This window comes from Haliaeetus albicilla, chromosome 12 (genome assembly GCF_947461875.1).
Source record: "Haliaeetus albicilla chromosome 12, bHalAlb1.1, whole genome shotgun sequence".
Taxonomy (NCBI): domain Eukaryota; kingdom Metazoa; phylum Chordata; class Aves; order Accipitriformes; family Accipitridae; genus Haliaeetus; species Haliaeetus albicilla.
Window position 1 is genome coordinate 4255619 of NC_091494.1, and position 22204 is coordinate 4277822.

General features: G+C 51.6%; 2 non-coding genes across 2 annotated transcripts; both read right to left on the reverse strand.

Moving 5' to 3' along the window:
• Nucleotides 1-777: 777 nt before the first annotated feature.
• TRNAG-UCC (transfer RNA glycine (anticodon UCC)) lies at nt 778-849 on the reverse strand. Its single transcript has one exon. It is a non-coding gene; the product is annotated as a tRNA-Gly (tRNA).
• A 12413-nt stretch (nt 850-13262) lies between these two features.
• Nucleotides 13263-13344, reverse strand: TRNAS-AGA (transfer RNA serine (anticodon AGA)). Its single transcript has one exon. It is a non-coding gene; the product is annotated as a tRNA-Ser (tRNA).
• Nucleotides 13345-22204: the final 8860 nt, after the last annotated feature.

Here is a 22204-nt window from a genome sequence, read left to right on the forward strand (position 1 = left end):
ACCCAGCACAGGGGCAGCACACTTCCGACACATCTCCCAAAGCCCAAGGCACTCCTTCAGGGGAGCAACCAAAGGAACCGTCAGTGAATTATGGCTCTACGCACGCCAATGTCCTGTGAAGGGCTCCAGGCACACGTCTACCTTTCCCGTGACTTCCTCCATTCCCTCCAGAGCCTCAGGGGATGGCAAGCCAAGCACTTGGCCTGCAGCGCTGCCTCATGGACGGTTCCTGGGGCAACAAGGGTGCTTCCTTCTTCCCTCCTCGGAGCTGGGAAGGCTCGGCAAGGAGGGCTGTGCCACACCAACACCTGGGGGAATGCTGTGTCGGTCTCAAGGAGTCAGGGTATGGGAAAGGGTCTGGAGAGTCAAGGCAAAAGGACAGGAGATGTGTCAAGTGCAGCGCAATGAGTGGGCCCCCATTCCTGTGGGGAAGAGGCTCACTTACTGCCCATGACGTAGAGGAGGAAGGAGGGCACAGATCTCTGGGACTTGTTGCTTCATGGAAGGAGGTAGACTGTAAGGCATCTCAGGCGGTCACTAGTCCAAATGCCTGCCTAAAGCAGGGCTAGCCCCAAAGCTAGAGCAGGTGACTCAGTGCCTGAGCCCCACTGAAACTTGAGTGTGACACCCAGGCATGGAGAATCCCAAAGTTCTCTGGGCACCTGCTGCAGTGCTTCAACACTGCCTGAAATCTCAGAATGGTACAAAGCAGCCCCTGCAGCCTGCTGTTGCTAAATGGGGAAGGCACTGTGGAGCCAGGCAGAAGAAAAGTTGGTCTGCGTTGGCCAGGAATCGAACCTGGGTCAACTGCTTGGAAGGCAGCTATGCTCACCACTATACCACCAACGCTCCTGCATGCACGGCTGCCTCCCGCTCCTCCAGCCCAGAGCCTGGCCTCCCTCCTGCTCCTCTATGTCCCACTCTTGCCTGCCTCCTGCTCTGCCAGGTCACCAACTGCCCTCTTGCCTGCTCCTCTGCTCCACAGGCTATCCCGCCTCCTCCTTCCAGCCCCCTGCACACATACACACGACCTCAACCTGCTGGCACCTGGGTGTGCTTCTCTGCCTGTGAGCTGTTGGCTACGGAAACTCCAGCTGCTGGCTGCTGGTAACGGTCACGCTCCCCATCTGCGTTCACATGTGGGCCAGCTGCGCACGTGCTATGCAGGTGCATGTGCGTTTGCGGGTACGTACCTGTGGTGGTTTAAGCACAGACAAACACCCACCCAGCTGCTCACTACTTTCCCCACCGGCAGGGCGATGCAGAGCACTGAAAACACAATGAGAAATCTCATGGCTCAAGATAAACACACGGACACGGCTTAGCAAAAACTCTTGTGGGAAAATCAGGTGCAGGTGCATGTGCGTTTGCGTGTATGTACTGACGTGTGGAAAACAGATTCCACAATCAGTGAGATTGTAAAGTAGGTATGTTCATTCAGCACGGGGGGTAGTCTCACCAAGTCATGCGTGCCTGACTCAGCAGTTCACTTCAAGTTTTTACAGTCAGGTGTTACATATTCACAATGCGCCTATACATATGCATGACCTATCCCCGCTTCGTATTAAAATTAGCTCCGAGAGGTCATTTCCATAGTCTTCTCTCAACTGCGCTTGCGCAGTGCCTCTTTATGGTGGTCGTCTGGTGGCTGCAGAGATGAAGATAGATGACTCCTCTTCGTCACCGCTAGTAACCTCTTTCCTTGTGCAGGCTCAGTGGTTTCTTGGTATTTACCCAAGCCGCAAGACCAGTCTTGCCTCGCTCTTGGGGCCAGCTCCTGCTTCTTATCAGGAACTGTCTCTCCCTCATTGGCTAGCTCTTGGGGCCAGCTCTTCTTATCAAGGACTGTCTCTGCCTCAGCTAATTTCAACAATGTAAGCGCTAAACATCGTCTTTCATCCCCCTTCATTATGTCTACTGAGATTCTTTTGACTCCCCTTGTCTCAGTCCCCCCTTTTCTAGGAAATAGTAAATTCTTTTACTATATCTAATCCTAGTACTTCTAATACATTGTTTCCCTATCTAGCATACTCTTAAAATATTTGTTGGCAGAAACAGTTGTTTTAGCCATGTTAAATTTGACAACCACAAAGTTAGTTTTTCCCATACCTCAGAAAATCCCCATGAAGTATCATCTTGTGAGTTGAACAAACACGTTCCCATCCCATGCTACGCTCCTTGTCCCACAGTTGCCCATATCACCATGTGAAAACTAAGTGTCCATCAGGATTTTCCATGGAGTTTTGGGTGTCTTTTTCACTCTGGTATTATAAATCCAAGCATTCTGTTCCTTGATCCTAATTGCGGTGAAGGAGGTAAGTAGTACTTGAAATGGTCCTTCCCACTGCGGCTCCAGAGTTTTTTCTGTAAGAGACTTTATATACACATAATCTCCTGGTTGAATATTATGTACAGGCCCATCCAAACCTCTCCCTCGAGTCCTTACCACATGCTTCCTGATTTTATTAAGTTGCTTATCTAATGCTACCATGTAAGAAGTTATAATTTCATCCCCCGCTTGTACAGACACCCCTCTCTGTATCCCATAGGGTTGTCCATACAGGATTTCAAAGGGGCTCAGTCCTTCTTTCGCCCTTGGTCTTGTTCGTATACACAGAAGGGCTAAAGGGAGAGACTGAGGCCATTTCAAATTTGCTTCTTGTCCTAATTTCACAATTTGCTGTTTGATTAAGTGGTTCATTTTTTCCACTTGACCACTCAACTGGGGCTGATATGGAGTATGAAGCTGCTAATCTATACCCAAATGGTGGCTAATTTGTTGTACTATTTTGAGACAAAATGTGGTCCTCTGTCAGAGGATATGGTTGCTGGAACCCCAAAACGTGGTATTATCTCTTGTACCAGTATTTTAGTTACCTCCTGAGCTTTAGCCGTTCTTGTTGGGAATGCTTCTGGCCAACCTGAAAAGGTATCAGTTAATACCAATAAATATCGATACCCCCCCCTTTTCTTGGAAGTTCTGTAAAATCAATTTGCCATTGCTGTCCAGGCCCATTGCCTTTTCCAATCTGGCCCATTTCTGGCTTGGGGGTATTCTTAGGATTGGTCTGGAGGCAAAGATCACACTGTTGAGTCACCTGTCTCACCATAGTGTATAAATTTCTAGCCACAACTTCTCTTGTCAAATGATTATACAGAACCTCTGTTCCCCAATGTCTTTTCCTATGTTCCTCCTGTATCAAATGCCAAAATAAGCAAGAGGGAACGATTAGCTTTCCCTCTGGGGTATGAGCCCACCCCTCTTCATTATATGACCCTTCTAAATCTGTAATGAGCTTCTGATCTTCCTTGGTGTATTCTGGCTTACCTTCTAGGGAGATCTGCCTATCAGGAATTAAGGCCCCTTCTGTTTTTATGTTTGTTTTGGCCACTTGTTTTGCCTCTCTGTCTGCCAGCTCATTCCCTTTTTCCAAATCTGAGCTCACTTTCTGGTGTGCCTTAATATGCATAATTGCTACTTTCTTAGGGAGCTGGACAGCTTCCAGTAACTTCAGAATTTCTTCTGCGTGTTTGATATTTTACCCTTGGGAACTTAATAGTCCTCTCTCCTTCCAAATTGCTCCATGCACGTGTACAACTACAAAGGCTACAACTACATATTTTGAGTCTGTATAAATGTTCACAACTTTGCCCTGGGCCAATTCCAGGGCGCGGGTTAGAGCAATTATTTCTGCCTTCTGTGCGCAGGTGTTCATGGGCAGAGCCCCTGATTCTATTACCTCTTGGCTGGTGGTGACGGCGTATCCCGCATGTCGATTACCATTTAGGACGTAACTGCTTCCGTCTGTGAACCAAGTGTCCCCGTTTTCCATGGGGCTGTCTTTCAGGTCCGGGTGGCTGGCGTATGTTGCTTCAATGGTTTCCAAACAGTCATGATGTACCGGTTCTCCCGTGTTCCCACTGAGAAAAGAAGCTGGGTTGACAATGTTAGTGACTACAATCTCCACGTCATCCTGCTCTACCAATATAGCTTGATATCTCAGGAATCTTTGCGGAGAGAGACAATGTCCACCCTTTGCTTCCAGTACTGCTGATACTGTGTGAGACACCAAAACAGTCATTTTCTGGCCCAGAGTAAACTTTCAGGCTTCCTGTATATTCAGTATCACAGCTGCAACTGCCTGCAGGCATCCAGGCCAACCTTTTGCAGTCGTGTCTAACTGCTTAGAGAGGTAGGCAACTGCCCGTCGATATGGACACAGGTTTTGTACTAATATTCCCAGGGCAATGCCCTGCTTCTCGTGAGACTAAAGAAGAAACAGCTTACTCACATCTGGGAGTCCTAAGGCTGGGACCGACATCAAAGCCTTTTTCAGTAGCTCAGAGGCTCGTTCGGTCTCCTTGTTCCACTCAAGGTGATTCTGTTCAGTGGCGTGCATGTCATACAATTTTTCTCTGTTTTGGTGGCGATCAGGGTATCATCCACATACTGCAACAGCTTCCCCTCCTCATACGGGGCTTCCCAGGATCCTAAGTCTTTCACAAGTGATTGCCAAAAATGGTAGGACTAGTCTTAAATCCTTGTGGCAACACCGTCCAAGTGAGCTGGGTCTTTCGACCACTCTTGGGGTTTTCCCATTCAAATGCAAATAATTTTTGGCTGGCTTCATGGAGAGGGAGGCAAAAGAAAGCATCCTTCAAATCTAAAACAGTAAACCAAGTCAATTCAGGTGTTAATATGGTAAACAGGGTATACAGATTCGCCACTACCGGGTAAAGATCTTCAGTTATCTTATTCACCACGTGTAAGTCTTGGACCACCCGATACGACCCATAGGGCTTCCCAACAGGTAATATAGGGGTATTGAATTCAGACTCACACTCTTTTAATAATCCCAGCTGCAAAAATTTTTCTATCACCGGCCAGATTCCTTCTCTATCTTCCTTCTTTAGGGGATATTGTTTAATTCTTACCGGCTTTCGGCCTTCCTTGATCCTGACTTCAACAGGTGGAGCACTTTTCGCTCTTCCGAGTGCATTGGTAGCCCATACCCCCGGGTGCACTTGGTTTAAGATGTCCTCGTTAATGCTTCCTTCAAGGGGTAGACTGGTTAAGGTTAGGCTCAATATTTGAATATATTGCTGATCTTTTACCTCCAGAGTAATTTCTCCCTTTTTGAATACAATTTTGGCTCCCAATTGTTCCAACAAGGCCCTTCCCAGAAGTGCCTTTGGGGAGTTGGGCATATATAAAAATTTATGAATGCCCCACTGTTTTCCTAATTTATATTCTAAAGGTTTACAAAAATATGCCTTTTCACTTTGGCCAGTCGCTCCTTTCACCATGACATAATCATCTCCCAGGGGCATCAAAGCTTGATTCAGAACCGAGTATGTTGCTCCTGTATCTACCAAAAATTCTACCTCTTGTTGTGTTTTCCCTAGCTTAATTATAACCAGTGGATCCACTAGGGTAGATTCCCCAGGTTCCCATCAATCTCCCTTCACATGGGCTACCGTTCTTCCTGTTTGAGCCCTCTGATCCTCTTTGTTCCTTGGGCATTCCTTTTACCAATGACTGAATTTCTCACACAAAGCGCATTGATCCTTGCCCAGTCGGGGCAAGTCTCGTCTAGGCCCTCTTCCTCTTTCTTCCTGGATAACAGCCATTAATTTCCTTTGCCCTTGCCTATATCCTTCTTCTCTGTTACTAAATACTCTCCATGCTTCATCCAACAATATTTCTAAATTCCTACTCTCTGTAGGGCATAATTTCTGAAGTTTGTGGCTTATATCCCCTGTAGACTGACCCAAAACCAGGGAGACTAATTATTGTACTCCTACCTCTGACCCAGGATCCAGCGGTGTGCTGCCGCGCATCACATCCCTCAGTCGATCCAGGAATTAGAATGGAGACTCAGAAGGGTTCTATTTAACTGCATATAAAGCTGACCAATTTATAGTTTTGGGGATTGCTCTCTCCATTCCTTTTGTAATCCACTCCTGATACCCCTGCAATCTTTCCATATGTGCAGATCTATTAACATCCCACTTTGGGTCTTGGAGAGGGAAATATTCCCTAATGTCCCCTCCTGTAATCTTATAATGATCTTCAGCAAGATTCCCTGCTGTTTGTCTGTCTCAGTCACATATTCCAATAATAGCTGTATATCCTTCCAATCAGGGCTATGCTGTTTTACAATAAATTGGAAATGCTTAGCTACAGTTATTGGATCTCTCCTATAATCTTTTGCAACCTTTTTCCATTCCCCTAGGTCAGCAGTAGAAAAGGGTACTTTGCTGTACGGGGGGTGTGTGTGTGTGTCAGAGTTCTGTCCGAGTCTGCATCCTGTTCCTGTGGTCGAGGGGGAGGCTTAAACAAATCAGTTAGATCTTGTTCTGGTACCTGATGAATTTTATTTGTCTTTGTACATCTTTGTCCAATACTACATGCTGAACAACACCACCTCAGTATGCCCCTAAGCTCCTTGTTGTTCTCTTGCTCAAGTGCAAGCATCATGGGGTCCTGTGGGGATACCATTCCACAGTCCCTTTGCCACTCCAGATGGTTTCTGAGGGTGAAAAACATGTCTGCACATGAAACCTCATCCCATTTTCCTTCTCTCCTTAAAAACAGCATTAGTTGTAATAGAGTATTATAATCTATTGACCCATTAAGTGGCCACTTAGCATCACCTTCTAACTTATACAACGGCCACCATTGATTGCAGTATTTAATAAGGCTCTTTTTACTTTCCGTACCTCCGGTCCCAACAATATCTTACCAGTGGGCAATTACACAACCCAGAGGACTCTTCCTTAATACTCCTCCTTGATTGTTTCCCATTTTATAACTCCTCCTAATGATTCTTAAGTTTGATTTTGGCCTCTCCTTTTAATAAGTTTCCATGCAAATTGTTTCTTACACCTCTTTATAGTCTTCCCCCAGTTTTCCTCCCACACATCCCATATTTCTGGAATTAAATTTTCCCTTACACACCAATCTCAGTATTTTGGGTTCTTAGTGAGCTCTTTCCCAATCATAAAAGTGTGGAATTTGGAGAAAACACTCAAGGCAGTCTGGTTTCTGTCTGCTAGATGTACAGTACCAGCTTCTCCCACAAGATTTACACTTCAACAAAACCCAAGCCGGATGCTAATTATTATATAGTCCAGTTGCAAGCCCACATACAAAGCAAGGAATCACCCCTATAAATACGTAAAGGCATTCACACATTAACATACATACACCTATAAATTTCAACATATCATTTCCACACACCCACACAAAATCTTTAACATAAATTTCCAAACATTCACATCATACAAGCCTCGCTCCAGTTGACAAGCTTTCAGCAGCTGCAAAAATGTACCAAGCGCAATTGCGAGGGGGTCCACTTACCCCAAAAACGTACCAAGCGCAATTGCGAGGGGTTGCGCTTACCCTTCTCCTGGCTCTTATATACCAGTCATCGACAGGTCTGTCCTGGCTCCCGATACTGGGATGCAGCAGTCACCCTGGATTTGCTCGATTTACCCCCAAGATTGCTGGTGGCCGCTCTATCAGTCAGCAAATCCCCCCCTTGTTACCATAAAGGGTACCCTCCTCTCATACGGGGACTACACTGCACGCCAGACGTCTCTGCACAATTTACCAGCTGCCCCGGCCCGTACTTTTACAGGCTCCCCTTGTAAAACATACCGTTTGGTCCGTGGCTTCAGGAGATTGTTGTCTGCTCCCGCGGTGAGCGGCTGGCAGTGGAGGCTCCTCCGAGGAAAGTGCTTGGGTCGTGCCTGGGGGGTGTCTGCTCCGCAGTCAGTCCCGCAGCCAAGCAGAGAGTCTCCTGGCTGGCTCGCCAAACTGACGTGCAGAAAACAGACTCCACAATCAGTGAGATTGTAAAGTAGGTATGTTCATTCAGTGCTGGGCAGCACGGGGGGTAGTCCCACCAAAGTCGTGCGCACCCGACTCGGCAGTTTGCTTCAAGTTTTAACAGTCAGGTGTTATATATTCACCATATGCCTATACATATGCATGACCTATCCCCGCTTCATATTAAAATTAGCTCCGAGAGGTCATTTCCATAGTCTTCTCTCAACTGCGCTTGCGCAGTGCCTCTTTATGGTGGTCGTCTGGTGGCTGCAGAGATGAAGATAGATGACTCCTCTTCGTCACCGCTAGTAACCTCTTTCCTTGTGCAGGCTCAGTGGTTTCTTGGTATTTACCCAAGCCGCAAGACCAGTCTTGCCTCGCTCTTGGGGCCAGCTCCTGCTTCTTATCAGGAACTGTCTCTCCCTCATTGGCTAGCTCTTGGGGCCAGCTCTTCTTATCAAGGACTGTCTCTGCCTCAGCTAATTTCAACAATGTAAGCGCTAAACATCGTCTTTCATCCCCCTTCATTATGTCTACTGAGATTCTTTTGACTCCCCTTGTCTCAGTACCTGTGGTGATTTAAGCACAGACAAATGCCCACCCAGCTGCTCACTACTTTCCCCACCCGCAGGGCGATGCAGAGCACTGAAAACACAATGAGAAATCTCATGGCTCAAGATAAACACACGGACATGGCTTAGCAAAAACTCTTGTGGGAAAATCAGGCTTGACTTGGGCAAAATCAATTCTTAAAACAGATGCAAGTAGCGAGAAACAAAAAGACAAACATAAAACACCGCCTTTCCTCTCCCCTGTGCCGGGACAACTTCAGTGCTTCACACCAGACTCCTTTACCTGTCCAAGCAGGATGTGTCTCTGCTCTTACCCACTCTTTTTTTTCCTCCCACCTCTCTCCGCCCGGCGTTTTCTGCCCTTTCTGGAATATGTTTTCACAGAGGGGCCACCAATGTTGACGACGGCTCAGCTGTCTTGTGCGGTGGGTCCACTGCGGAGCTGGAACTGGCTGTGTCTGACACAGGGGCGCCCGCTATCTCTTCCCACAGAGGCCATTCTGCAGCACCCCCTGACCCCTCCACTACCAAAACCTTGCCATGTGTAGCCAATACAGTGCCCATGGGGAATACCAGAGGGCATAACGCTGAGGTAGCGCAGTCGGAGGCTGCCGCGGTCGGAGTCTGCCCCAATCGGAGTCACAATCACGCTGTCCTAGGCTAATGTGTGGTTGCATGATGTAGCCTTTGGTTGAATTAAAAAGGCACAGCAACCAGCCTGGGTTTCTTCCTAGGCACTGGATATGTCCGTAGCTTGTAGACGTGTGTAGTAGTAGCTCAGCAATCAGCAAGTAAAAAGCAGGCAATGCTAGGGTAACAATTCTCTGTCTAAATAATGTGCAAATAGGCCAGGTGGATCATTTCTAGCACAAGTTTCTTGGTCTATAGAACTTGGCCGGATATGAGCATCTGCCACATTCCATGCTGCGTGCCCGTAAGCAATTTGTGTTGCAGGACTCCGCGCATTACCTGTTCCCGGGCTAAAACCTGCCTTGTGCTGCCACTGGTTTTGGTGATGGATGATTGCTTTGGTGAATGCCCATGCCGGCACTGATGAATGATGAAGTACACGTGACCGGGACGTACCTTCCCCTACGTACGCAGGGGGCACCATTTTCTTTCAGCTGCCATTTTCTTATTAAGCACCATAACCACCATGTTTTCCTACTGCTCTGTGATTGGCTGACAGCCATTTCTGGACCCCGTTGTACCCACCTGCTCTCAGGCAGACCTGTGATTGGCTGCCAGGACCAGCCAACCCTACCTGTGTACCCAGAAGCACATCAGGCAAGGAAGCCCCCACTCGCTAAACAAAGGGAAGAGGCAACTTCTGACAGCGTCATTCCCCTTGTGCTCTCCTATTGCTTTCTGATTGCCGGATAGCTATTTTTAACACTGTCATGCCCGCATGTTCTCAGATCTCCCTCTCAGGGACTGTCTGCTTCCTTTGGACCAAGAAGTGTTTGGATATAAAAAGATATACCGTGCAGTGGTATCCACTCTGGAATGAAGACGAGCACTTAGCACAAGCGCTATTCCTTTGGATGGCCCATTGCCTGCAGAGCCAGAGGCCACCTCACAGTCAACATGCAAGTGATCTTCTGGCTTCTGGCCAGTCAGGTACTCAGGTAGCAGGGAGCTCACCTGCAGATACCTGTGCCATCTTCCTGCTGCCAGCTCGTGAAGCACTCAGGCAAGAAAGACCCATAGAAGAGGCCACTCTCCATTATCTTTGAAAGGTCGTGACAACTGGGAGAGGCTCCTGAGTCCTGGAAGAAAGTCATTGTCACTCCTATCTTCCCAAAAGGCACAAAGGAGAATGGGGGCAACAGCAGGCTGGTCTGCCTCACCTGGATCCCTGGGAAGGGGAAGGAGCAACTCATCCTGGAAACCCTTTGCACACCCATGAAGAGCAAGAATGCGATTGGTCTTGTTTTCATTGCGTTCTACTCCTAGCTCATTTCTGTCAGACTGTGCTTTTCTGGTTTTGGGGGGCGCTGGGGGGGTGTTTGTGGGGTGTTTGTGTGTGTATGTGTGTGTGAGAGGGGTATTTGCTAGGAGATCTCAAGCTGCACTAGCCAGTGAGGAGAGTGGATTGGCATCAGGGACTGCCCAGGGTTGGAGCAGGACACTGAACAAACCAGGCCTGGGCTCCAGGCATGGATTCTGCACAGACCTGTGGTACAGTCTAGGGTTCAGAGCACCTGCTGATGTGCACGTGGGAGTGAGGGGGTGGGTGTCCAGCACTGAATTCCAGTCCTGAGCAGCCAGAAGAGAGGGAAAGACTCGGGCTATGTGTGTGTTTTGTCTTGTAGTGAGCAATAGAAGACAAAGAAAACACCGCCATGCCTCCCAATTTTTCCAGGCTCAGCTGCACTCCTTCACTGCAGACTACTCCAGCATGGGCTCTCCCCATGCTGCGCTTCTGAACGGGAAAATCTCTTTCAGCGTGGGCTCTTCCACAGGCTTCAGGCCCGTCAGGGGAAGTCTTCACTGGCGTGCCTTCTCCGCAGGTTGCAGTTCCTTCAGGAGTATCCACCTGCTCCAGCCAGCATGGGTGCCCTGGGTGCCACAAGCTTTGCAGATGGCTCAGTGTTGTGGAGGCCCCTGGAACCAGCTGTGTGTGAGGTGCAGGGCAGCCCCTTAGCTCTTCCCCACAGAGGCCACCCTGCAGCAGCCCCTCTCCCCACCACTGCCAACACTTAGCCACGTATGGCCAATACAGTGCCCACTGGGAATACCTACTCAGCCCTGCTCCTGGCTGGAGCTGCGAGTGAGCATGGCAGCAAACAGACTAGGATGGAGAAACCCCCCAGATGGTCAAGCTGATTGCGCTGGTGTTTGCCAAAGTAGCAGCAGCCTTGTCCTCCTCCTCCCCACCTGCAGATTCCTGGAGGTCCCTGCTTGCGGCTGGGAAGTTGGGACTGAGCTGCCGGATGGGAAGGGAGAAATGCCTGTGTCCCCAGGCCACCCACTTCCTTGTGGGGGGAGCTCTGCCTGCTGCTCCACAGCCACCCGTCTGCCTTGGCGAGGGGCACTATGGGAGTGCTGGCTCCTAAGAAGGCAAAGGAGAAAGAAGGTGGCAGTGGCAGAGAGAAGGGGCTGAGGGAACAGGAGGGCCGTGGCCATGGGTGCCCAGAGAGCTAGAGCAGTGCAGGTTAAAAGTTGCTGGGAGAGGCAGCAGCTGTCAGGAGGAGGGAAAAAAAAGGCCAGTTAGCAGAGGATGGTTTCAATCCATTGACATCTGGGTTATGGGCCCAGCACGCTTCCGCTGCGCCACTCTGCTCCCCCCAGCACCTCTGCCGGCACCTCCCACGGCCCTGCCTGATGCTCCCTGGCGCTGCCAGCCCTCATGCCTCTTTCTCTTCCTCTGTCCTGTGCCCTCACGCGGGCCAGAAAATGGGCTCTCTGGAAAGTTCACTTCCTTTGGGCCTGGGGGGGCAGCTCAAGGGCCTTGCCTTGCCCTTCTCCCCACATCTCCTGCCCATAACCCTGCATGGGGACTTTCTTCTTGGTCACCCAAGCTGGCTCTGCAGGCACTGGAAGAAACCCCGGAGCGAGGGGGCAGCCTTGTTGCTTTGCAGGGCAGACGGGAGCTGCTCTCCAGCGAGCTCAGGAGGGCTGCCACCCTGCCCAGAAAGCCAGCTCCCAGGGGGCTGTGGGACTGTGGGACTGTGCCCAGCGTCAACGTCCGTTCTTTGCCGGCCCAGGAGGGAGACAAGGACGCTTAGCATGACCAAGCATAGAATTACCAAGGGAATTAATCCTCCTAATTTGGCTGGGCACATAGTGGAGCCCCAGCCTAATGCATGGAGGACACCGAGACAGAGGAAAGCAGGGTTGTATATGTTTACAATACAGTTGTGTCGACCAATCAAATTACTCATGTTAAGGGGTGGGCTAGTCAGTTACTATTGCTCCTAAGATCAGTACGTGCTTCTCCCGGGCAGGTGGTGTGGACAGATGCTCAGTGGGGTGTTAATCTTCATTGTTCTAAACCAATGTCCTGTGTAGGTGGAGGGGCTTTATACTCGATTTAGGTTGATTGCTGTTCTGGCCGTGGCTGTATACCCAGTTTTTTTTGAAAGACCAATCTCCCATTGGTTTATCATCTGCATGGAGTGTTCTCAGCCAGTGAGAGCCAGTCTAGGTTGGGTCGTCAGGTGACGTTGACGCTGAGGTAAAAGCCCTTAGTCCTAGGCAGTGTTCGTTCTTCTAAGCAAGTTGTCTAGCAGTTGGCGCCTTGCCTTTCACACCAGCGGTGAGGGCCTTGCCCTGCCAGTGCTGTGCTGTGCTGTGCTCCCCCATTCTGTAGCTCATAGCTGGCGCTGGCCCCTTCTCTTCCCGCCACCCCCACCCCTTGCCTGCTGCTCCCCACTAGTCTGCCTTTGTGAGACCTAAAGTGAGGGGGACTTTGTGAGTGCTGGCAAGATCTCAGATCCAGGAGGTGCCTCCCCTTCATCTTTAGCAATGAGGGCCATGCTGTGCAGGCTGTCTTTGGAGGTGAGCTGCTGTAGGTTCAGGCCTAGGGAGGACAGACAGCTGGTAGGGTTGTTCTGCATGGGGTGTGAGGTGAGATCAGGCTCTTAAGTTCTGCTCAGGAGCCAACAACGTTGGACCTCTTGTCATGGCTGGTACTCAGCACTGGTCCATTCTCTTCCCCAACATGCCTACCTTGTCAACGGGAGCAGGATTTCCCTTTCATCCAGGAATTTCGGGGGGGGGGGGGACTGACACAAGTGCTGTAGGCAAGGGGCTTTCACTGTCTCCCTGGGCACCAGGCACAGTGTGGAGCTGAGTCCCACTGCTGGCTGCAGCGTGGTCAATTGCAGGGAGCCCAAAAGGGAACTGCACCCCGTAGTTGGCAGGATTCGAACCTGCGCGGGGAAACCCCAATGGATTTCTAGTCCATCGCCTTCACCACTCGGCCACAACTACCTGCTCCAAGCCTCTCTGCCCTGCTGATCACGTGCCCTGTGCAATGACACCCGGCTCCCTGGGAGTTTCAGGGCTAGGCTCCGCTCGAAGATTTGCGGTTGGGACCTGCACTGAGCATGACGGGCACCTGCTGCCAGCCTTGCAGAGGCCTTGAGAGGCTTAACCCCAGGGGCTACAGCTGAAGCTCCCAGCGCCTTGTCCTCAGCCGGGCATCTGGGATATCCTGCCACGGGAGGGGGGGATGGTTTCACCCCCCAGCTGGTGTCTCTGCTGCTTCCAGGGAAGAAGAGAAGGCAGCTGTGTGGAGACAACCAGCGTGAGGTGAGATATTAGACCCCACTTTGCTTCTCAAATTTATCTGAGGGGGCCTCCAAGCCTGCTGTGAGCACTACGGTGGGGACACTGCTGCAGGGCAGATAGTGATCTCCTGGCAGCACTTCCAGCCTCTTGGGGACTTAGGGCGGTGTCAGCCCTTGAACAAAGACCATGACCGCCGTGCAGGTTGTTGGTGTGTAGGGGCAATGGTTTGCGAGAGTGGGAGAGATCCATGGAAAGGGCGAGGTAGAGACTGGCTGAGCAAAAGCATGGAGGGGCAAAGGGAGAATAAACGGGGGGTGGGGGTGACTTAGAGGGAGACTGGGAAGAGCTTGATTTGGTGGAATAGGTACGTGCAGAGCTTTTTTCCACCGCTGCAAGCATTGTCCAGTTCCTGAGCAAGGACCAAACTATCAAACGATCCACAAAAGCGGTAATTTACACCACTAGATGAAAGTGGCTCCCCTTCTGTCTTGGCTCTGGGCAGGAAAATGGTGTTAAGGAGGCAGTGTGGCGGGGGTGCACCTGGCAGTGTCTGACTGCATGCAGAACAAGGGTGGGAGGTGGTTGCAATCAAGAAGCTGAGCATGAGGAGTGGCTTGAGGAAGTGTGTGTGCAGGGGGCTGGAGGGAGAAGGCCAGCCAGTCTGTGGAGTGGAGGAGCAGGAGGCTGGCCAGGCTCTGATCTGGAGGAGCAGGAGGCAGCACTGCCCACAGGTGCATTGCTGGAATATTAGTGAGCACAGCTGCTTTCCAAGCCGTTGACCCAGCTTTGATTCCTGGCCAAGGCAGACAGACGTCTCTTCAGGCTGGCTCCAGGGTGGGTGCCTTACATCTTCTGCAGGCAGGCTCTTGTGCTCAGAAAATGCCCAGCTTTCCCCTGGGGTTTCAAGCCAGTCCCCTTGCCTCCTTGCAGCCTTGAGACCGACTGAGGCCAGTGCTTTCTGCCTGTTGGGAGGGCTCCGGGCTGGGCTCCTCACTGCAGTGCTGGTACAGGAGCCAGGAGGGAGGCTTTTTTTGGCCTGGCACAGAACTGCACCTGCTGCTGCTGCTGCTGCTGCTGGTGGTTGCACCTGGCAAGAAAAGCATGCTGCCATGGCAGGGTGCAGATGAAGATCAATAATGCTGTCCTGGTTTCAGCTGGGATAGAGTTAACTCTCTTCCTAGTAGCTGGTACGGTGCTATGTTTTGAGTTCAGTATGCAAAGAATGTTGATAACGCTGATCTTTTCAGTTGTTGCTAAGTAGTGTTTAGACCAAAGTCAAGGATTTTTCAGCTTCTCAAGCCCAGCCAGTGAGAAAGCTGGAGGGGCACAAGAAGTTGGCACAAGACACTGCCAGGGCAGCTGACCCAAACTGGCCAACGGGGTATTCCATACCATGTGACATCCCATCTAGTATAGGAACTGGGGGGTGGGGGCAGGGAGTGGCCGCTCGGGGACTAGCTGGGTGTCGGTCGGCGGGTGGTGAGCAATTGCACTGCACATCATTTGTACATTCCAATCCTTTTATTATTGCTGTTGTCATTTTATTAGTGTTATCATTATCATTATTAGTTTCTTCTTTTCTGTTCTATAAAACCATTCTTATCTCCACCCACGAGTTTTACTTCTTTTCACAATTCTCTCCCCCATCCCACTGGGTGGGGGGGAGTGAGTGAGTGAGCGGCTGCGTGGTGCTTAGTTGCTGGCTGGGGTTAAACCACGACAAATGCCTAGGTGGTGGTCAAGGGACAGGCAGTGCTTCATGAGGCCAGCAATGCAATTGGGCTGTGTGGTGGCAGGAGGCCTGCTCCTTATGTAATGGCTCAGAGGCCTGTCTGTCAGATCTGAAGTCACCCTGGAGAGGCTGACCTAACCTGTCCAGGCTCCGGCATTGCAGAGGCATCCTGAAGTTTACTGGACCTGGATGTAACAATGTTCCTGGTAAGTAAGAACTGAGACACTCTCATTTCTCTTGCAGCTTACAGCCTGTGGGCCAAGGGCACCACAAGGAGCCTCTCACAGCTAGACTCTCTACCTAAAGGGGACAAAGCTTCTCAAGTCTCTGATTCCAGGGCTGCTTAAAGCAAAAAGCATGGTTTTGCTGTGCTGACAGTCAAAACCCAATCTGGACAGTGGGGTTGTATGTGGGGTGCAAGTTAGCACAGTATTTACAGACTCCCGCTCTGCCAATAGCAGTCCTATAAGTAGGTGGAGTTACGAAGAGGGGGATCGTGATTGTGCATGCTCAGTTCCCTAGTGAAATGCCCAGCCTAACCCCATCTTGCAGTCACACTGCCTACGTCCAGCCATGAAAAGAAGGGCTTTTCTCCTTTCCACTCCATACCTTTCCCCTGGAGTTTCTTTCCACAACACCAATGAAAGAGAGAAGTGCCATGACTGTTTCTCATATGATTTTGTGAACAACAATTGAGAGGACTGAAAAGTTAATTCAAAAGGTGTCTATTAACTTTCACAATGAACAATTTGGCAACTGGCCCCACAGGACCGTGATCACCAGGTTACAGAATCATGCTCAATGACTCTGAGGCTTTTTGGTGCTCTGCTGTAAGTTCAGGGAGCTCCACCCACAACTGCTGGTAAGATTGGGACAGAAGCCAGTGCTCCTCCTTGCAGAGCACGTAGCCAACGGAGGGAGGAGGAGAACAAACCACCACAAGACTCCAGCTGTGCTGCACAAAGTCTTTAATAAGAAGGAGGAAATGCAGTGGCACGGAACAGAGACCGAGAAACACGTCTGCTGGGTTCAGGGAGGCACAGAGAATGGCCCATATCCCAAGGACAAGCTCCAGGCAAAGCGCTTGCCTTTCCCCATTCCGATCCAGCCGGTGGTAATGCCAGCCCGCCAAGAGCAGGCCCTAACTCCGGCACACTCCCTCCGTCAGCAGGAGGTTCAGCAAAGCAGAAGAGAACGAGCCCTTTCCTGAGGAGCTCAGAGCAAAGCAGAGCCAGAGGAGACACGGCAAGGCCTGCAGTGCAGCGAGGAGCAGCAGGCACAGGTCCCTTCTGCGCGGTGGGATGAGGACACTCAGCCCACCTGCAAGCCGTGGCTACGCTCCTGCTGCTGCAGGATCCCTGTCTTCCTTGGTGCTCCAAAGGGGATGACCTGCTGGCTTCAGCAGTTCAGACCGCAGCGGGTGGGAGGCAGACACAGCCCTGACCCCCCCAGACCAAGGGAGCCCCCAGAAGAGATGGGAACCCCCCCGGCGCTGAGGGAGCTCCCAACAGCAGCTGACAGCGAGGATCCCACGGCTGTGCTCTGAGGGAAAGAGGTGAGGATGGGGCCCGGCAGGGTCACCACCACCGGGGAGGCCTGGATGGCCACCGTCGAGTCAGCGCAGCGGGCGACACAGGGCTCACTGCAGCTGCTTGCAAGTGGGGTTGGGCCGGAGGCGCCGCAGGGCGTTGGGAGACAGGGTCTGAAGCAAGACATCTCTCGGCGAGGGAGGCAAAGCTGAAACACAGAGCAGGCAGCGAGCACGAACCTCAATATCAGTCTGTCTGTCTTTTCCTCAGCTCTCTCTGTGGAGACTCTTTGTTTTCAAAACACCCGGTACGCCTATGTTTGCCAAGGCCATCGTCGTGCCCTCCGAGGTGCACGGCACAGGAAGGCTGACCCACTTTTGAAATAGGCCCCAGCGCAGTGGCTTTAAAGCGCCTGTGGAAAGACTGATCATGCCCCATCTCCATTGTTGCTTTGAAGATGGCACTGGATGCCCTTGGCTATTTGGTTAGAGACGGCCTCCTGCAGGTGCACGTTCTGGTGATCAGACCCCCCTGCAGCTGAGCCCCATGGATCCCCTTCTGCTTGAACGGACCCTCCTCTCCCTAGCCACCTCCCCCAAAAGGCAAAGCGATTGCAGTCCTTCAACAGTGGTATGGCAGGGCAAAGCTGAGGCAGCCCAAGTATCAGCCTCCGTAGCCACCAAGACAGCAGTTCAGCTCAGAGAGAGAGAGATGGAGCGGACTCAGGGTTACCTTGCTCCTCGAGGAAAAGGAGGCAAGAGAGGAGGATGCAGAGCCTGGAGCAGCGCAGGCTTTTATGCTGTGTCCCAGAGCCCCGGGGGGCCCACAAACATTCCTTGCTCATGAAGCATCTCAGCACCTAATAGTTGCATCTTGCCAAGGCCTCTCTGGTGATTAAGCCTTTGCCTCTTTCACCTGAAATGTTTTCCTCTCACTGCGTATCATCTAACATCAATATAAGAATTTGTGTCCAGCTCCGCTAAGACCTATTGGCTCCAAGGTCTCAGGCTAGCTGTGCAGAGATTTTAAGTGACTGTGTCCTTCCCACACCCAAATTAACCTGTTTTGCTCAGCAAGGTCATCCCAGATGCCAAAGTCCTAGATGGCCTGCTTTTGAGCAGAGGCTGAGGGCAGTGAGCCAAAAGATCGTGGCTCTTTCTCCTGGGTGAGGGATGGGGTGGCCCATTCCATGCCTTTCAAATTTCAAAGGGACATCAGAGCAGTCTCCCAGAGCACCTGGCAGTCACATGAGTCCTTGAGCACCACCAAAAGGCAATGCCTTGGAAGACAGCAAATGCAGGAGGTTGCATAGAAGCACCAGTTGATTCAGGAAGGATGCTAAAATGTGTGGAAAAGCCCTTGACGAAAGCGGCACTTTGGGACTATAAGCTCTGGTATCCCTGGTATGCCTCAGGCTGGGGCAACGTGTCCACTGAAGTCCACAGCAGGGTGACTCATGTTTGCCTGGAGTTCAGGGTTTTTCCCAACTCTTCCACATCATAATGACTCCCAGGTGCTCTGGGAGACTGATCCCATGTCCCTTTGTAGTTTGAAATGCATGGAATGGGCCACCCCATCCCTCACCCAGGAAAAAGGGCTCTGAGCTTGTGGGCCCCCCCAGGGCTCTGGGACACAGCATAAAAGCCTGCGCTGCTCCAGGCTCTGCATCCTCCACTCTTGCCTCCCTTTCCTCGAGGAGCAAGGTAAGCCTGAGTCCGCTCCATCTCTCTCTCTCTGAGCTGAACTGCTGTCTTGGTGGCTACTGAGGCTGATACTTGGGCTGCCTCAGCTTTGCCCTGCCATACAACTGTTGAAGGGCTGCAATCTCTTTGCCTTTTGGGGGAGGTGGCTGGGGAGAGGAGGGTCCGTTCAAGCAGAAGGGGATCCATGGGGCTCAGCTGCAGGGGGGTCTGATCACCAGAACTTGCACCTGCAGGAGGCCGTCTCTAACCAAATGGCCAAGGGCATCCAGTGCCATCTTCAAAGCAACAATGGAGATGGGGCATGATCAGTCTTTCCACAGGCGCTTTAAAGCCACTGCGCTGGGGCCTATTTCAAAAGTGGGTCAGCCTTCTTGTGCCGTGCAACTCGGAGGGCACAATGAGGGCCATGGCAAACGTAGGCGTACCGGGTGTTTTGAAAACAAAGAGTCTCCACGGAGAGAGCTGAGGAAAAGACAGACAGACTGATATTGAGGTTCGTGCTCCCTGCCTGCTCTGTGTTTCAGCTTTGCCTCCCTCGCCGAGAGATGTCTTGCTTCAGACCCTGTCTCCCAACGCCCTGCGGCGCCTCCGGCCCAACCCCACTTGCAAGCAGCTGCAGTGAGCCCTGTGTCGCCCGCTGCGCTGACTCGACGGTGGCCATCCAGGCCTCCCCGGTGGTGGTGACCCTGCCGGGCCCCATCCTCACCTCTTTCCCTCAGAGCACAGCCGTGGGATCCTCGCTGTCAGCTGCTGTTGGGAGCTCCCTCAGCGCCGGGGGGGTTCCCATCTCTTCTGGGGGCTCCCTTGGTCTGGGGGGGTCAGGGCTGTGTCTGCCTCCCACCCGCTGCGGTCTGAACTGCTGAAGCCAGCAGATCATCCCCTTTGGAGCACCAAGGAAGACAGGGATCCTGCAGCAGCAGGAGCGTAGCCACGGCTTGCAGGTGGGCTGAGTGTCCTCATCCCACCGCGCAGAAGGGACCTGTGCCTGCTGCTCCTCGCTGCACTGCAGGCCTCGCCGTGTCTCCTCTGGCTCTGCTTTGCTCTGAGCTCCTCAGGAAAGGGCTCGTTCTCTTCTGCTTTGCTGAACCTCCTGCTGACGGAGGGAGTGTGCCGGAGTTAGGGCCTGCTCTTGGCGGGCTGGCATTGCTACCAGCTAGATTGGAATGGGGAAAGGCAAGCGCTTTGCCTGGAGCTTGTCCTTGGGATATGGGCCATTCTCTGTGCCTCCCTGAACCCTGCAGATGTGTTTCTCGGTCTCTGTTCCGTGCCACTGCATTTCCTCCTTCTTATTAAAGACTTTGTGCAGCACAGCTGGAGTCTTGTGGTGGTTTGTTCTCCTCCTCCCTCCGTTGGCTACGTGCTCTGCAAGGAGGAGCACTGGCTTCTGTCCCGATCTTACCAGCAGTTGTGGGTGGAGCTCCCTGAACTTAACAGCAGAGCACCAAAAAGCCTCAGAGTCATTGAGCATGATTCTGTAACCTGGTGATCACGGCCCTGTGGGGCCAGTTGCCAAATTGTTCATTGTGAAAGTTAATAGACACCTTTTGAATTAACTTTTCAGTCCTCTCAATTGTTGTTCACAAAATCATATGAGAAACAGTCATGGCACTTCTCTCTTTCATTGGTGTTGTGGAAAGAAACTCCAGGGGAAAGGTATGGAGTGGAAAGGAGAAAAGCCCTTCTTTTCATGGCTGGACGTAGGCAGTGTGACTGCAAGATGGGGTTAGGCTGGGCATTTCACTAGGGAACTGAGCATGCACAATCACGATCCCCCTCTTCGTAACTCCACCTACTTATAGGACTGCTATTGGCAGAGCGGGAGTCTGTAAATACTGTGCTAACTTGCACCCCACATACAACCCCACTGTCCAGATTGGGTTTTGACTGTCAGCACAGCAAAACCATGCTTTTTGCTTTAAGCAGCCCTGGAATCAGAGACTTGAGAAGCTTTGTCCCCTTTAGGTAGAGAGTCTAGCTGTGAGAGGCTCCTTGTGGTGCCCTTGGCCCACAGGCTGTAAGCTGCAAGAGAAATGAGAGTGTCTCAGTTCTTACTTACCAGGAACATTGTTACATCCAGGTCCAGTAAACTTCAGGATGCCTCTGCAATGCCGGAGCCTGGACAGGTTAGGTCAGCCTCTCCAGGGTGACTTCAGATCTGACAGACAGGCCTCTGAGCCATTACATAAGGAGCAGGCCTCCTGCCACCACACAGCCCAATTGCATTGCTGGCCTCATGAAGCACTGCCTGTCCCTTGACCACCACCTAGGCATTTGTCGTGGTTTAACCCCAGCCAGCAACTAAGCACCACGCAGCCGCTCACTCACTCACTCCCCCCCACCCAGTGGGATGGGGGAGAGAATTGTGAAAAGAAGTAAAACTCGTGGGTGGAGATAAGAATGGTTTTATAGAACAGAAAAGAAGAAACTAATAATGATAATGATAACACTAATAAAATGACAACAGCAATAATAAAAGGATTGGAATGTACAAATGATGTGCAGTGCAATTGCTCACCACCCGCCGACCGACACCCAGCTAGTCCCCGAGCGGCCACTCCCTGCCCCCACCCCCCAGTTCCTATACTAGATGGGATGTCACATGGTATGGAATACCCCGTTGGCCAGTTTGGGTCAGCTGCCCTGGCAGTGTCTTGTGCCAACTTCTTGTGCCCCTCCAGCTTTCTCACTGGCTGGGCTTGAGAAGCTGAAAAATCCTTGACTTTGGTCTAAACACTACTTAGCAACAACTGAAAAGATCAGCGTTATCAACATTCTTTGCATACTGAACTCAAAACATAGCACCGTACCAGCTACTAGGAAGAGAGTTAACTCTATCCCAGCTGAAACCAGGACAGCATTATTGATCTTCATCTGCACCCTGCCATGGCAGCATGCTTTTCTTGCCAGGTGCAACCACCAGCAGCAGCAGCAGCAGCAGCAGGTGCAGTTCTGTGCCAGGCCAAAAAAAGCCTCCCTCCTGGCTCCTGTACCAGCACTGCAGTGAGGAGCCCAGCCCGGAGCCCTCCCAACAGGCAGAAAGCACTGGCCTCAGTCGGTCTCAAGGCTGCAAGGAGGCAAGGGGACTGGCTTGAAACCCCAGGGGAAAGCTGGGCATTTTCTGAGCACAAGAGCCTGCCTGCAGAAGATGTAAGGCACCCACCCTGGAGCCAGCCTGAAGAGACGTCTGTCTGCCTTGGCCAGGAATCAAAGCTGGGTCAACGGCTTGGAAAGCAGCTGTGCTCACTAATATTCCAGCAATGCACCTGTGGGCAGTGCTGCCTCCTGCTCCTCCAGATCAGAGCCTGGCCAGCCTCCTGCTCCTCCACTCCACAGACTGGCTGGCCTTCTCCCTCCAGCCCCCTGCACACACACTTCCTCAAGCCACTCCTCATGCTCAGCTTCTTGATTGCAACCACCTCCCACCCTTGTTCTGCATGCAGTCAGACACTGCCAGGTGCACCCCCGCCACACTGCCTCCTTAACACCATTTTCCTGCCCAGAGCCAAGACAGAAGGGGAGCCACTTTCATCTAGTGGTGTAAATTACCGCTTTTGTGGATCGTTTGATAGTTTGGTCCTTGCTCAGGAACTGGACAA